The 13200-nt window shown below is 35.3% G+C and overlaps 1 pseudogene; it reads left to right on the top strand.

Annotated features, from left to right (window-relative positions):
• The first annotated feature begins 12287 nt into the window (after nt 1-12287).
• LOC114005811 (40S ribosomal protein S4, X isoform-like) lies at nt 12288-12899 on the top strand (annotated as a pseudogene).
• Nucleotides 12900-13200: the final 301 nt, after the last annotated feature.

Raw genomic sequence — 13200 nt, 5'->3', positions numbered from 1 at the left:
CCAATTCTCCCATTAAATCTAAATTGTATTTGTATTTAAATGTAAATTGTATTTAGCCTCTTCAGCAGAAGCTTTAATTTTTAAATCATTTCTAAGAACTCTGAGGGGAGGTTATTGGAATTCTGTTTTGAGAGCCCAGGTGAAAAGGTAGTGCGAAGGTTAAGTGACAGCTCATACACAGACTGCTGTTGTCTGGGTAGGCCAAAATTCATAGAATATCCTTCCCTCTGCCTTTGTGAATGTTCGAAAATTTTCACAGCAATGCATTTAAAGTGACACTAAAATCAAAGCATAGCAAAGTGGGGAAAAAAAAGAGTATCCATTTGCCCACCAAGCTTACTTTTTAATATAATAGCTTTAATAATTAATTTTGTGTATTCAATTCCAATGTTTTCCAAACTACATTGGCCCCCAGAAGTAGGTTTGCATGCATCTAATTGCTATCTCTTCATTGTGATGAATAACCTCAGAAAAAATAGAAAAAGCTTGAACTTATACATTGTCTTGGAGTATATGTGTTCAAATCATGGTTGTCATAGGGGATCCACCCAAACAGCATATTGTGGCCCAATCTTTCAATTATTCTTGGTAAATGTTAGATGTTTCCTCTTTAATTCTGGTTATTTTTTGTGAAAGAGAGGTACATTTAGTCAGCCATCTTTCGGAAAGTCCCAGTCCAGGTTTAATTTAGCATGTATTTAACACGTAAATCTCAAGCATTTGTTATATACCATTAAGTGAAGAAAGAAAAGTTACTAAATTAGTGCAATACAAATATTAGCTATGGTTTAGATATGGTTTTAGGTAGAATGTTGAGATGGTATTAAATAGCATTGTTTCAATCCACACCTTTATTTCACTTTTAAATCTTCTTATCATCTTCAAAGAGAATGTTTAACTGATGGTCCTATATCTTAAGTACCTCTCTAACAGAAATACTTTTTTTAAAAAACTGAAATTAAAAGACATCAGTTTGAGAGCCAGAGGTGCACAGAGCTACCATAACAATTTAATCATATGATTTTATTTTGTCATTTTATTTGGGACGTTCTCTCCAATTAAGCCAAGAAATATCATTTTCCTTTAGGATAAATATGTTTAAGCCAAAAAGCAAAATGTTGAGGTTAAAGGAGCATTAACAATATAGATGACGCACCAAGATGGCAAAACTTGTCGACTCTTCCACATGTGTCTGAAGTTGGTAAGCACGGGACAGCTGTGGCTCTTGCTTCTGAGGGTTACCATTTAGGTTATTTTCGAAGGGAAAACCTTGGTTCCTGAGTGTTCCTTTCATTATACCTCTAAGTGCTCTGTTTATGCTACTGCTAATAATGGGCTAAGAATTACCATTCCGGAAGCTCATGCTAATTTAAAAATGGGTTATAAGTGGTAGGAATAAGATTCACATGAAAAGACTAAATTAATAAAAATAATAATTGAGAGCCAGGCTCTGCCTCTAATGCACTTTTCATCCAACATGAGAACTGAATGTGCCTATGACCTTGTTTCTATAGGTTCTACACCACAGTGTGCATTTTACAATTCTTTTCTCTGTTTGGGTGTATATTAATTGCCTAACTCACCATACTCTGAACACATTCAGAGTGTCAATAACAACTTTCGATGGTACATATAATATGTATAGATATGTAATACTATAGGCTATGATTTTGCTTCTAAATCACAAACTGGCAAAGAAAAAGAAAAAAAAGAAAAGGAAAGAAAAAAAAAAACCCTCAAACCAAGCACTTAACAAATCTGGCCTCCATAAAAACTTATTGATTTTGGTTTTCTGCTTTCCATGATAAGAAGGAACAATGGCTTTTTGTCTTTGTCATGAAGAAAATAAATTACATAAGTGAGAATAAATGAGAACCAAACTCAGAAACCATGATTCCACACTACTCTTCTCCGTATAGCAATAATGGGCATACTCCCAGATAAATACTACAATCAGACTGCATGGAACAGAAGAGTAACCCCTAGACCAATAGGAGACTAAACCATGTAGCTTCTGACAACTGGTTCACCCTTTTGGAGCCTCTTTTCTTTACTATTATATAGAAAAGTTAATATACTCCTTCCTAATTGATCATGGCCCCTCTAAGCAGATAATAGATCCTCAGACCTTGTATTCTCACTGCACTTTAATAAAGACTGCTATGACATGTTTCTTAGATCAATTTCACTTGTTTAGGTTTGTCATTTGCAACTGATCTCCTAAAGAGAAAGACTGAGTCTTATTTATCTCTATCACCTCAACACCCTCCTCAGTGCTATGTCATTAGCACTGAAATTTTTGGGAGGCAAGTAGAAGTATAGGAAAGAAGGAAGAAAGGATGAGAGGGAGGGAGTAAGGAAGGGAAAAAGAATGAGTAGATTTTCTCTAGGAGTGCATTTATTTTGCTTTTATCACCCCTGAATATAGAGCTTAATTTTAATCTAGATTCTAGTCCAAAAATATTTAACAAGGATATATTACCCTTTTAGGTGATAAATTACTGTCAAAATTGTCAATCAGAAGTTGTTTCTTTCTTGGCATCCATGTGGACTACAGGTTTTCTTTTTGGATAAAAAACAATTTTTTTTTTAAGAAAGATTTTTGCTATAATATGCATGCGCTTGTTGGAGAGACAGAGATGGAGAGAGAGAAAGAAAAAATCAGCCCCCCCCCCCCAGATAAGATGGTCACACAGTATTCTCTTCCATTCTCCTCTCTGAATTTTGGATTCACACGCATGCACACCCAGCGTTGGTCCAGGATTCAAACAGCAGTCAATTACATGAGAGTCCAGTGATATAACCATTATGCCACCTGCTGGTGCAAAAAAAAAAAATCTTTAAGTAAGTACTTTCTATAGGACATGACTAACATATATAAATGGCAATTTGAAATGTTTTAGTCCGTTTTCCTTTTGTGACTGGGATTATTTTTGTTTGTAACTCCTAAATGCCAAAAGAAAAAAAGTAATGAACTTTAAAAAAAAATAGATGATTTTGTTTTTTGATTTGAGATCTGAGCACTCATCTTATTCTTTTACTGCAATTAGAATCAAGCAAATCATTAAGCATTTCCAAGAGGACATCCTATGTGAATTTAAATAGTGTGTATTTTTAGTCCACTCTTACCAATGTTAAGCCACTGCATCACATATAAAAAGACATTTCTAGGTCAAGTGTTTACCTAACAAGTTTCTTAATTCACCATTTTTTAAAAATTACTTGAGAGATCTAATATTTCTTTTCTCTCCTCAGGTAGCTGTTTTCTAAATTGTACATAATCATGAAAGAAAAAAAGGAGAAAGGAAGAAGAGGAAAGGAGTGGAATAAAAAGAAAGAAAAGGGATGTACACACATTTTACTTAAATTCTTTTTTACATATATATATATATATATATGTGTGTGTGTGTGTGTTTATATATACACATATATATATAATATATTAAAATATTTTGTAGATATATAAGATTTATCTATATAAAATTTATTTATTTTTTGCCACCGGGCACATGCAGATCACCAAAGAGAGGCAGAGAAATAAAGGAAAAATCACTCTCAGGAGAGGGGGCCATGCCACAGTCCCTTCTTCTGTATTCTCTTCTGGGAATTTTGAGCACATGCAGACACATATTATTTTAGGTCTGGCATGCAAACTGCAGAGTTAGTCATGTGGGATTCAGCTCTTTAACCACCATGCCACCTGCTGGCCCAAATTACTTAAATTCTCAAAGCAACACACAGGTAATATTTCAAAGACAGTTTCAATGCTGGAAAAAATAATCAGAGTGGAGAAAATCTTGCACAAACATAAAAAAGCTAATTAGCACATTTAGTTTTCTGCTACCTTTAAGGATACTTTAAGAAACCAGAATTCACAAGAAACTCAAGCAGCTGGTCCAAAAAAAGATGATCAATCCTATTAAAAGATGGGAGAATGAGTTGAAAAAAAATAAAAAACACTCTCTAAAGATGACATATGAATAGCTAAAAGGCATATGAAAAAATGATCAACATCCCTCAGTGTAAGAGGAATGCAGATCAGAACAACAATGAGATATCACCTAACCATAGTCAGGATGACTAAGATTAAAAAACAAAAAATTGATAAGTACTGGTGGGGGTGTGGTGAAAGGGAACTCTCTTACACAGCTTGTGGAAATGTAAATTGGTCCAACCACTGTGGAGAACAATTTGGAGATTCCTCAAAAATTTACAAATGGAACTACCATATGATCCAGCAACCCCACTCCTTGGTATATACCCAAAGGACAGAAGAATAATTCATTGGAAAAGAGCTTGCACATTGATGTTTATTGCAGCACTGTTCACAATTGCTAAATCATGGAAACAACCCAAATGCCCAGGAACAGATGAATGGATAGAAAAACTGTGGCACATACACTCAATGGAATACTATTCAGCCATTAAAAAAAAAAAAAAAAACAAAAACCCGGGTTTATTGACTAAAGGATATAGAAACACAGTATATAGATGTAAATACCAGGTATAGTGTGTGTGAAAGAGGAGATTCTGAGGAAAGACATTTAGAAGAAAAATAGGGAGGCAAAGCATTAATGGCACAAAGAAATGTGGTATTATCCGTTGAAGATATTTTGTGGTTTTATCAACTGTACTAGGGAGAAATGTTCACCTGTTGAAATATCCATTTTGTAAGCCAAATAATAATGTGATTGAATGTATAAAATAAAATGAAATTAAAAAATAAAGAAAAAAAGCCCTATTTACTGATTTTCTTTACTATTCAACATTCAACATCATGTTCCCCCATTGCATTTGATATTTAAATTGTTCTCTTAATGTTTTAGTAGTGTCTCATTACAACTGTTCTTACTGGGGCCAGCAGATGTCATTAGCATTCACATCACTGGACTCTCACATGGCTAACTGAGGTTCAAATCCTGGACCCGGTGGCTTGAAAATCATGCCAGGCATGTGTGCATGCAAGCCCAAGATCCCAGGAGGAGAATGAAGAGAAGGGATTGTGGTGTTGCCATTCTCACTGCTGGGGTGATATCTCACTTTCTTTCTAATTGTCTGTGTTTTTCTCTCTCTCTCCAGCATTCACATAGGCCCTAAGACAAAAACCTCTAAGAAAATTTTTTATATACAAACAGCAGGCAGACTGAGATAGAACTGAAAAAACTAATTCCATTTACTATAGCCACAAAAAGTATAAGATACCTAGGAATAAATCTAACCAAATAAGTTAAAGGCCTCTGCAAGGAAAACTATGAGAAGCTAAAAAAAGAAATTGAAAATGACACCAAAAAGTGGAAGGACATCCCATGTTCCTGGATTGGAAAATTAATATAATCAAAATGGCAAATCTGCCTAACTTAATCTACATATTTAACACAATTTCAATCAAAGTGCCAGAGACATTCTTCACAGATCTGGAAAAGCAATCATACAATTTGTCTGGAATCATAAAATACCTCATATTGCTAAAGTAATCATGCAAAGGAAGAGTGGAGTGGGTGGCACCTCATTCCCTGATCCAAAAATATACTACAAAACTGTGATAATCAAATAGCATGGTATTGGTACAGAAACAGACAGGTAGAACCAATGGAACAGAATAGAAACCCCAGAAATAAACTCCCAAATATTTAGCCAATTGATTTTTGACAAAGGGTACCAGTCAATCCAGTGGAAAAAGGAAAACATTGTTAGCAAATGGTGCTAGAAAAACTGGAGAAATATGCAGAAAGATGAATCTGAACCCCTACCTCTCAAAATTGACAAAAATCAACTCAAAGTGGATCAAAGATTTAAACCTAAGACCTCAAATTACAAAACTACTGCTGGAAAATACTGGAGAAACTCTAGGAGACATTGGGGTAAGCAGACTTCTTAAATAAGACCCCCAAAGCAAAAATCCTTAAATATAGACAAGTGGGATTAAATCAGATTAAAATGTTTCTACATGGCAAAAGAAATAGTAATTAGTGTGAATCAACAGTCCTCAGAATGGGAAAATACTTTAGTAAACTATGCATCAGATAAGGGATTGATAACCAGAATACACAGGGAACTCAAGCAGCTTTTCTGAAAAAAAAGGTGATGAACCCTATTAAAAGATGGGAAAATTAGTTGAAAAAAACACTCTCTAAGGAAGACATATGAATAGCTGGAAGGCATATGAAAAAATGCTCAACATCCCTCATTATAAGGGAGATGCAGATCAAAACCACAATGAGATACCACCTAACCCCAGTCAGAATGAGTAAGATTAAAAAACAAAAAATTATAAGTGCTACATTGCTGATGGGAATGTAAATTCATCCAGTCACTGTGGAGAACAATATGGATATTCCTCAAAGATCTACAAATAGAACTACCATATGATCCAGTAATCTCATGTCTTGGTATCTACCCAAAGGACAGAAGAATCCTTAGTCAAAAACATCAGTGTTTATTGTGGCATTATTCACAATTGCTAAGACATAGAACCAACCCAAATGCCCATGAACAGGTGAATAGATTGAAAAAATGTGGCACGTATATTCTATGGAATACTACTTGGCCATAAAAAAAACAAGACTGTGGCTTTGACAGAAAGTAGATGAATATAAAAGATTTACTCCTGAGTGAAGCAAGCCAGGCTATGAAGGAGAGATATTGCATGTCTCCACTTAATATATACCAAGTGTTCACACTATTGCTGAAACTGAATGACTAGTGGGTATAGAAACATGGAAAATGGTTGTAAGTACCAAATACAGTGTATAAAGGGTGGATGAAGGAGGAGGTTCTGAGGAAAGACATTAAGGAGAAAAATAGAGAAGTAAGGCATTTATGGTACAAAGAAATGGATTATTTATCTTTTGGAGATAATGTGTATATTGTCCTTAACTGGACTGGTGAGAAATATGTACATGTTGGAATATTCACTTTGCGAGCTAAGTGACATATGTGATTGAATGTATAAAAGAAATTGAAATAAAATAATTAAATAAAAAACTGTTCTTTTCAATACTGAATTACAGATTTCATAAGAGAGCTAACATTATATAAACACAGCTATTGTATTGAGATCAGGGACCATGTATTTAATTTTTCTATCTTAGTGCTTAGTAAAGTGACTGATATATTTGTATATGGTAAAGAGATATATATCTGTAGTAGACATATAATAATAATATAAAATGTCTTATAATGAATATATAAATGATATATGATTTAGAAAGGTCCATTTTAAAATAAAACAATACACTAGGTTGAGTATATAATTCAGTTGAAAATAAATGTTTGCTGTGTGCCTGTATGGTTAGTTCACTAAATTCAAAGATGTAAATTAGATCAAATTAATGTGTCTAATCTTCAAAGAACTGTTTTAATATCAGCCACATATTCCATCATGGTATGTTTAAGTAATCAGTATCAAATTTAGCTTAATTGATATAATTGTGACATTATGCCTTGATTACTAAGAATGTCACGATTAACCTTACTAATTAGTTTCTTGGCCTTTTGTCCATTTCGTGGAAATAGAGAGAAAGTCTTCACATGTTAAACGTAGTACCAGTACATGGCAGCATTCTTTCACTGATGCCAGCAGAATCCGTATAATTTTAAATTACATATAGAACTTGAAGTAATTTCATTTTCGTGTGTCAGTGGGTAATTTTTCAGTTGCTGACTGTTGAGGAATCAGGTGTTGAGATGATCAGTCAGGGCAATGAACCAAACTGAAAGTCATAATCCAACCTTTATTCACTTACTGTGTCAGAGCAATCAAGAGGCAAAAATTGGCACCAACACCCCAGTATTTCTTATCCGTGTGTGTGGAGCACCATGTGAAGGACAGGCAGATCAGCCCTGACAAGGAAGGAGGGTAAGGGAATGGAAAATCATCCTAATGTCCTTAACGGGAGCCCTGAACTAAGGCTTCTGTCTTTTTATGAACTTGTGATTGACGGAGTAGGGGGAATGAAAGGCGTGCAGTAGAAGAAGTTATAGTGGAGAAAAATATTAGCTGAGATTCCCAGCAAGAAGACCTTTGAATGAAATCACTTAGGCTAAGATGCAGAAATGTAGATAAGCGTGGCTAGCCCTGGGCAGGGGCGGGGGTGTGTGAGTGCTGGACTGCAACTTCTTCCAGAAAACTGCAGTGCACTGGCTCTGCACCAAGTCTAATGAGAAGAGGGCAGGCAAATTTTATAATTGCTTATGGTTGCACCAGAAATATGACATATAATATTTTAATATTAATATTCTGGATCCAGAATCCTCAGTGACCCACCATCTTTCCTCAGCTCTTCAGTACTAGAGATTATACTGTGTATCTATGCCAATGCCCTTCCATTAGTATCATTAGTATCATTCTATCTGGGGTTGGCCAGCATCTGGCTCAAAAATATCATTTCTTTCTATGTACTCATCATCTTTTAACCCTTGGTCTTAAGGTCAATTAGCATTTCTTTCTGTTAACCCTCATTTCTATCTCATATTGGCCATGTACCATAAATAATAAAGTATTATCTATGATTTTTTTCCTGTATTGTCAAAAATAAAAATATTCTGGGAACCAGCAGCTAGCATAATGGCTATGTCACTGGACTCCCACGTAGTCAACCGCGATTTGCATCCGGGACCCGGTGGCTTAAAACTCATGCCAGGCGCTTGTGCGTGCGTGCCCAAGATCCCAAGAGGAGAATGGAGGAGAAGGGATTGCGGCGTGACCATCCCCCCTGGAAGGTGATTTCTCACTTTCTGTCTCTATGTCTCTCTCTGTCTGTCTGGCAAGTGCACACGCCCTGTAGTGAAAACCTCTCCAAAAATATATATATATATTCTAACCTGTCATATCTTACCTTCTTTTTTCCGTGCACAAAAATTGTCCTTCATAACTATTGATATTTTAAGCTATTATTCTCTTAAATTATTAAATGAGCCTCCTCATGGACAAATGGCACTTTTTGCCAACCCAAATATTTACATGCTATTAATTCCATTGCTGATAGTCTCTCTTGCCCTGACTCACCCCTTTCTTGGCCTTCTAGTACCAAGTCATGCATTAGCCTCACATTTTGCTTTCTCTGTTCTTTTTCTACTCTTGGTATAGTGTTTTCTATAGCCATCAAGCTTGGCTTACCAGACATTTATGCTGTCCAACCACAACTTGGCTGTGGAAACTTGCTTGGCAGCCCTGTTTGTTCATCCCTCATTGGATTTCTGGCTCCCTCTCTTCAGTAGAAGATCTAGGCTTTAATCTCCCATTGCTTTTCTTTCATTACATTTTCTTTTCTGTTGCAGATGACAATTTTCTCTACTCCTTTCCTGAGGCACGAACTCTCCATCTACCTCTTTATATATTCTTTATTATCTCCTGTAAGAGAAAAATGATTTTTCTCTTTTTATCTAAAAAGTAACAGTAGCGTATACAATATTGTAGCATAGCTTAATGTTTAGGAGAATGGATGATTTTGGGGAAAAATAGGTATTTGCATCTAAATTAAAATCTAGTATGTCAGAATGATAGAATTTGCACTTATATTCAAATTTCAAACAATTCACAAGCAAAAAAAAATGTATGAAATAATTGTTTTGATGACACTGGAATCAGGTTACAAAAAATGGTTATCCATGAAGTTGAGGAAACAAAAGAGATAAATCCTGTAATTTCTTAAATCATAAGAGTTTGAGAGTTTCAAGGGTATACTCAGGAAGAGGAAACTCAAGTAGAAACTGGTCAATTATCTGAGCTGAAAGATGAAGAATGAGTTCAGAAAAACATGGCCTGACAACAGTATCAAACAGCTGCATGAAATTAAAAACAAAACAAAACAAAACAAATACCTTGAGATTTGCTGAGGGTTCCTCTCAGGTATTCTGCCATGTAGTGATCACTACATGTGCAAAAAGAAACAATTTGAAGCTTAAGAGAAAAGAGGAGACTTCCTCTGTGCTCATATGAGTCTGAGAGTAGTGCCTCTTTCCACCAGCTTACATGTATAAATGAATTTACAGGACATTATAAAGAGTAATCAAGGGGGATCAGCAGTTAGCGTAATGGCTATGTCACTGGACTCCCACGTAGTCGACCGTGGTTCATGTCCCAGACCCAGTGGCTTAAAACTCACGCCGGGCGCGTGTACGTGCATGCCCAAGATCCCGAGAGGAGAATGGAGGAGAAGGGATTGTGGCATGACCATCCCCCCTGGGGGGTGATTTCTCTCTTTCTGTCTCTCTGTCTGTCTCTGTCTGTCTGGCGAGCACACATGCCCAAAAGCGAAAACCTCTCAAAAAAAAAAAAAAAAAAAAAAAAAAGAAAAAAAAGAGTAATCAAGGTATTTTCCCACTAGTGAGAAATAATTAGCACTAGTCCAAGACTTGCTCAGGACCCACCTAGAAAAGCATAAAATCAAGACACAGAAAGATCAAACTGTTTTCAAGGAACTAAAATATATCCCACAAAAAAATCTAAATAGGAGTACAAAATAATCCTTCATTCAAGGTAAAATGCACAATGTGTGGCATTCGATCAAATCGGGGATACAGAAAAAGCAAGAAAATATGACCAATAATAAGAGTAATCAATAAACTGAAGTAAAACTAGAATAGACACAGATGTTAGAATTAGTAGACAAGGATATTAAGTTAGTTATTATCAGTATATTCCATATGTTCAAAAAATTAAGAGTCATGGAAGATATAAAAAAGGTCAAGATTATAATTATGCAGATAGAAACTACTGTTGTAAAAATATATTAGACAAGATGAACAACATATTAGACATAGCAGAAGAAAAATTAGAGAATTTGCAGACATAAGTAGAAAGTATTTAAACTTAAGAGAGACAAAAGAAGCAAAAATAAATGAAAAGAGCATTAATTAACTATGGGACAACTTCAGGCAACTTCATATGCATCTACTCAGTGTCCGTGAAGTGAAGAAGAGAGGTAAAACTACAGAACCAAGGAACTCAATGAACCCCAGGCACAAGGTATACCATAATTAAATACTCAATTCTTGCAACAATGAGAAATCTTATCAGCCACAGGAAAATGAGATGCATTTCAGACAGGAACATGTTGAAAGATGACAGTAGGTTTCCTCTTGAAAACCATGTAATCAAGCAGAAAACAGTATCATTTTCAAAGTATGGAAAGAAAAAAACTGGCAACCTAGAATTCTATACCCAGAACAAATATACTTCAAAAGTGAAGGTGAAATAAAATCACTTTCAGACACACAAGAGCTGTTAAGACTCTTTACCAGTGGAGTCACACCACAAGAAATATTAAATAAACTTCAGGCAGAACAAAAACAATACATAAATGAAATCTGGGTCTATACAAAATAATATAAACACTGGAGATGATAGCCATGTGGGTAAATATATAGTTATCTTCTTAGTGTTGAAGTCTTTTAAAGACTCTGTTTGAACAAAAATAATAACAACCCCTTGTGGATTTTATTACATATGTAAGTAAAATGTATGGTATTAAGGCAAGGAGGGAAAAAACAGAAGTATACTGTTCTGAACACCAAATGCTGGCAAAGATATGAAACAATAGAAACCCTCATTCGTTGCTAATGAAAATGCAAAGTGGTATAGCCATTTTTAAAAAGACATTGGCTGACTGTTTCTTACAAAACTAAACATACTCTTACCATATGATCCAAAAATCACCCTTTTTTGGCATTTGCCCCAAAATGTTGAAAAGTTTACACAGAAACTGACACATGGATATTTACAACATGTTTATTCATAATTGCCAAAATTTGGAAGCAAACAATGTGTCCTTCTATAGGAGAATAGATAAGTAAACTGCGGTACATGGAGTATTATTCAGAATTCTAAAGAAATGAGCTATCAAGCCATGAAAAGACAGGGAGACTTAAAATGCCTATTACTAAGTGAAAACGCCAAAGGTTTCATATTCTATGATTTCAAATACTTAACATTCTGGAAAAAGCAAAACTATGAAGATGGTAAAAGATCTGTGATTATCTGATGTTGGGGAAGGGGAGGGGTGAAGAGGCAGAGCATGAGGATTTTTAAGGCAGCAAAATTACTATTCATATGGCTTCTTCTCATCATTTTCCTTTTTTTTTGAAAAATAATTATTTTTTAATCTTTATTTATTTATTTACTTATTTTAATTTGACCAGAGAGGGACAAAGAGAGAGAGAGAAAGTAAGAAAGCATGAACCACAGTTGGCCATGTGGGTGAAAATCCAGCGTCCTTTGCCAGCTGCTGGCCCCCCTCTCAATCATTTTCCTAAGGAATAGACTTAAGTATACCTTAACAGATGAAATAAAGAAGGTCTGTATGAAGCGATTCATTAAGATTGATGGCAAAGTCCATACTTATATAACCTACCCTGCTGGTTTTATGGATGTCATCAGCATTGACAAGAACGGAGAGAATTGCTGTCTGATCAATGACACCAAGGGTTGTTTTGCTGTCCATCATGTTACTCCTGAGGAGGACAAGTGCAAGTTGTAAAAAGTGAGTAAAATCTTTATGGGCACAAAAAAAATCCCTCATCTGGTGACCCATGATGTTCACATCATTGGCTACCTGGATCGTCTTATCAAGGTGAATGACACCATTCAGATTGAGTCGGAGACTGGCAAGATTACTGATTTCATCAAGTTTGACACTGGTAACCTGTGTATGGTGACTGGAGGTGCTAACTTGAGAAGAATTGGTATGATCATCAGCAGAGAGAGACATCCTTGCTCTTTTGATGTTATTCATGTGACAGATGCCAATGGCAACAGCATTGCCACTCGACTCTCCAACATTTCTGTTATTGGCAAAGGAAACAAGCCATGGATTTCTCTTCCCCAAGAAAAAGGTATCCACCTCACCATTGCTGAAGAGAGAGATAAGAGACTGGCAGCCAAACAGAGCAGAGGGTGAAATAGTCTGTAGATTTTATGTTGGAAAGGCCTTTATACTTAAAGATGATATAGCAAAAAAAAAGGTAATGCAACCACTAAAAAAAGAAAATTAGAGCTAATAAAAAAGACATAATACGACATCATAAAAATGTTAAACGAGTTAAAAAGAAGTCAGAAAAAAGAAAAGGGAACATGAAAAGATGAATAGAAAACAAATAACAAGATCATGTACTTAAACTTAACTATGTCAATAATCACACTGAATGTAAATTATCTAAATATCTCAATTTAAAGATATAGATGGTTGGATTGGATATCAA

Source organism: Tupaia chinensis, unplaced genomic scaffold (genome assembly GCF_000334495.1).
Source record: "Tupaia chinensis unplaced genomic scaffold, TupChi_1.0 Scaffold144529_1, whole genome shotgun sequence".
Classification (NCBI taxonomy): Eukaryota; Metazoa; Chordata; class Mammalia; order Scandentia; family Tupaiidae; genus Tupaia; species Tupaia belangeri.
This window is presented reverse-complemented; position numbering and strand designations above follow the sequence as displayed.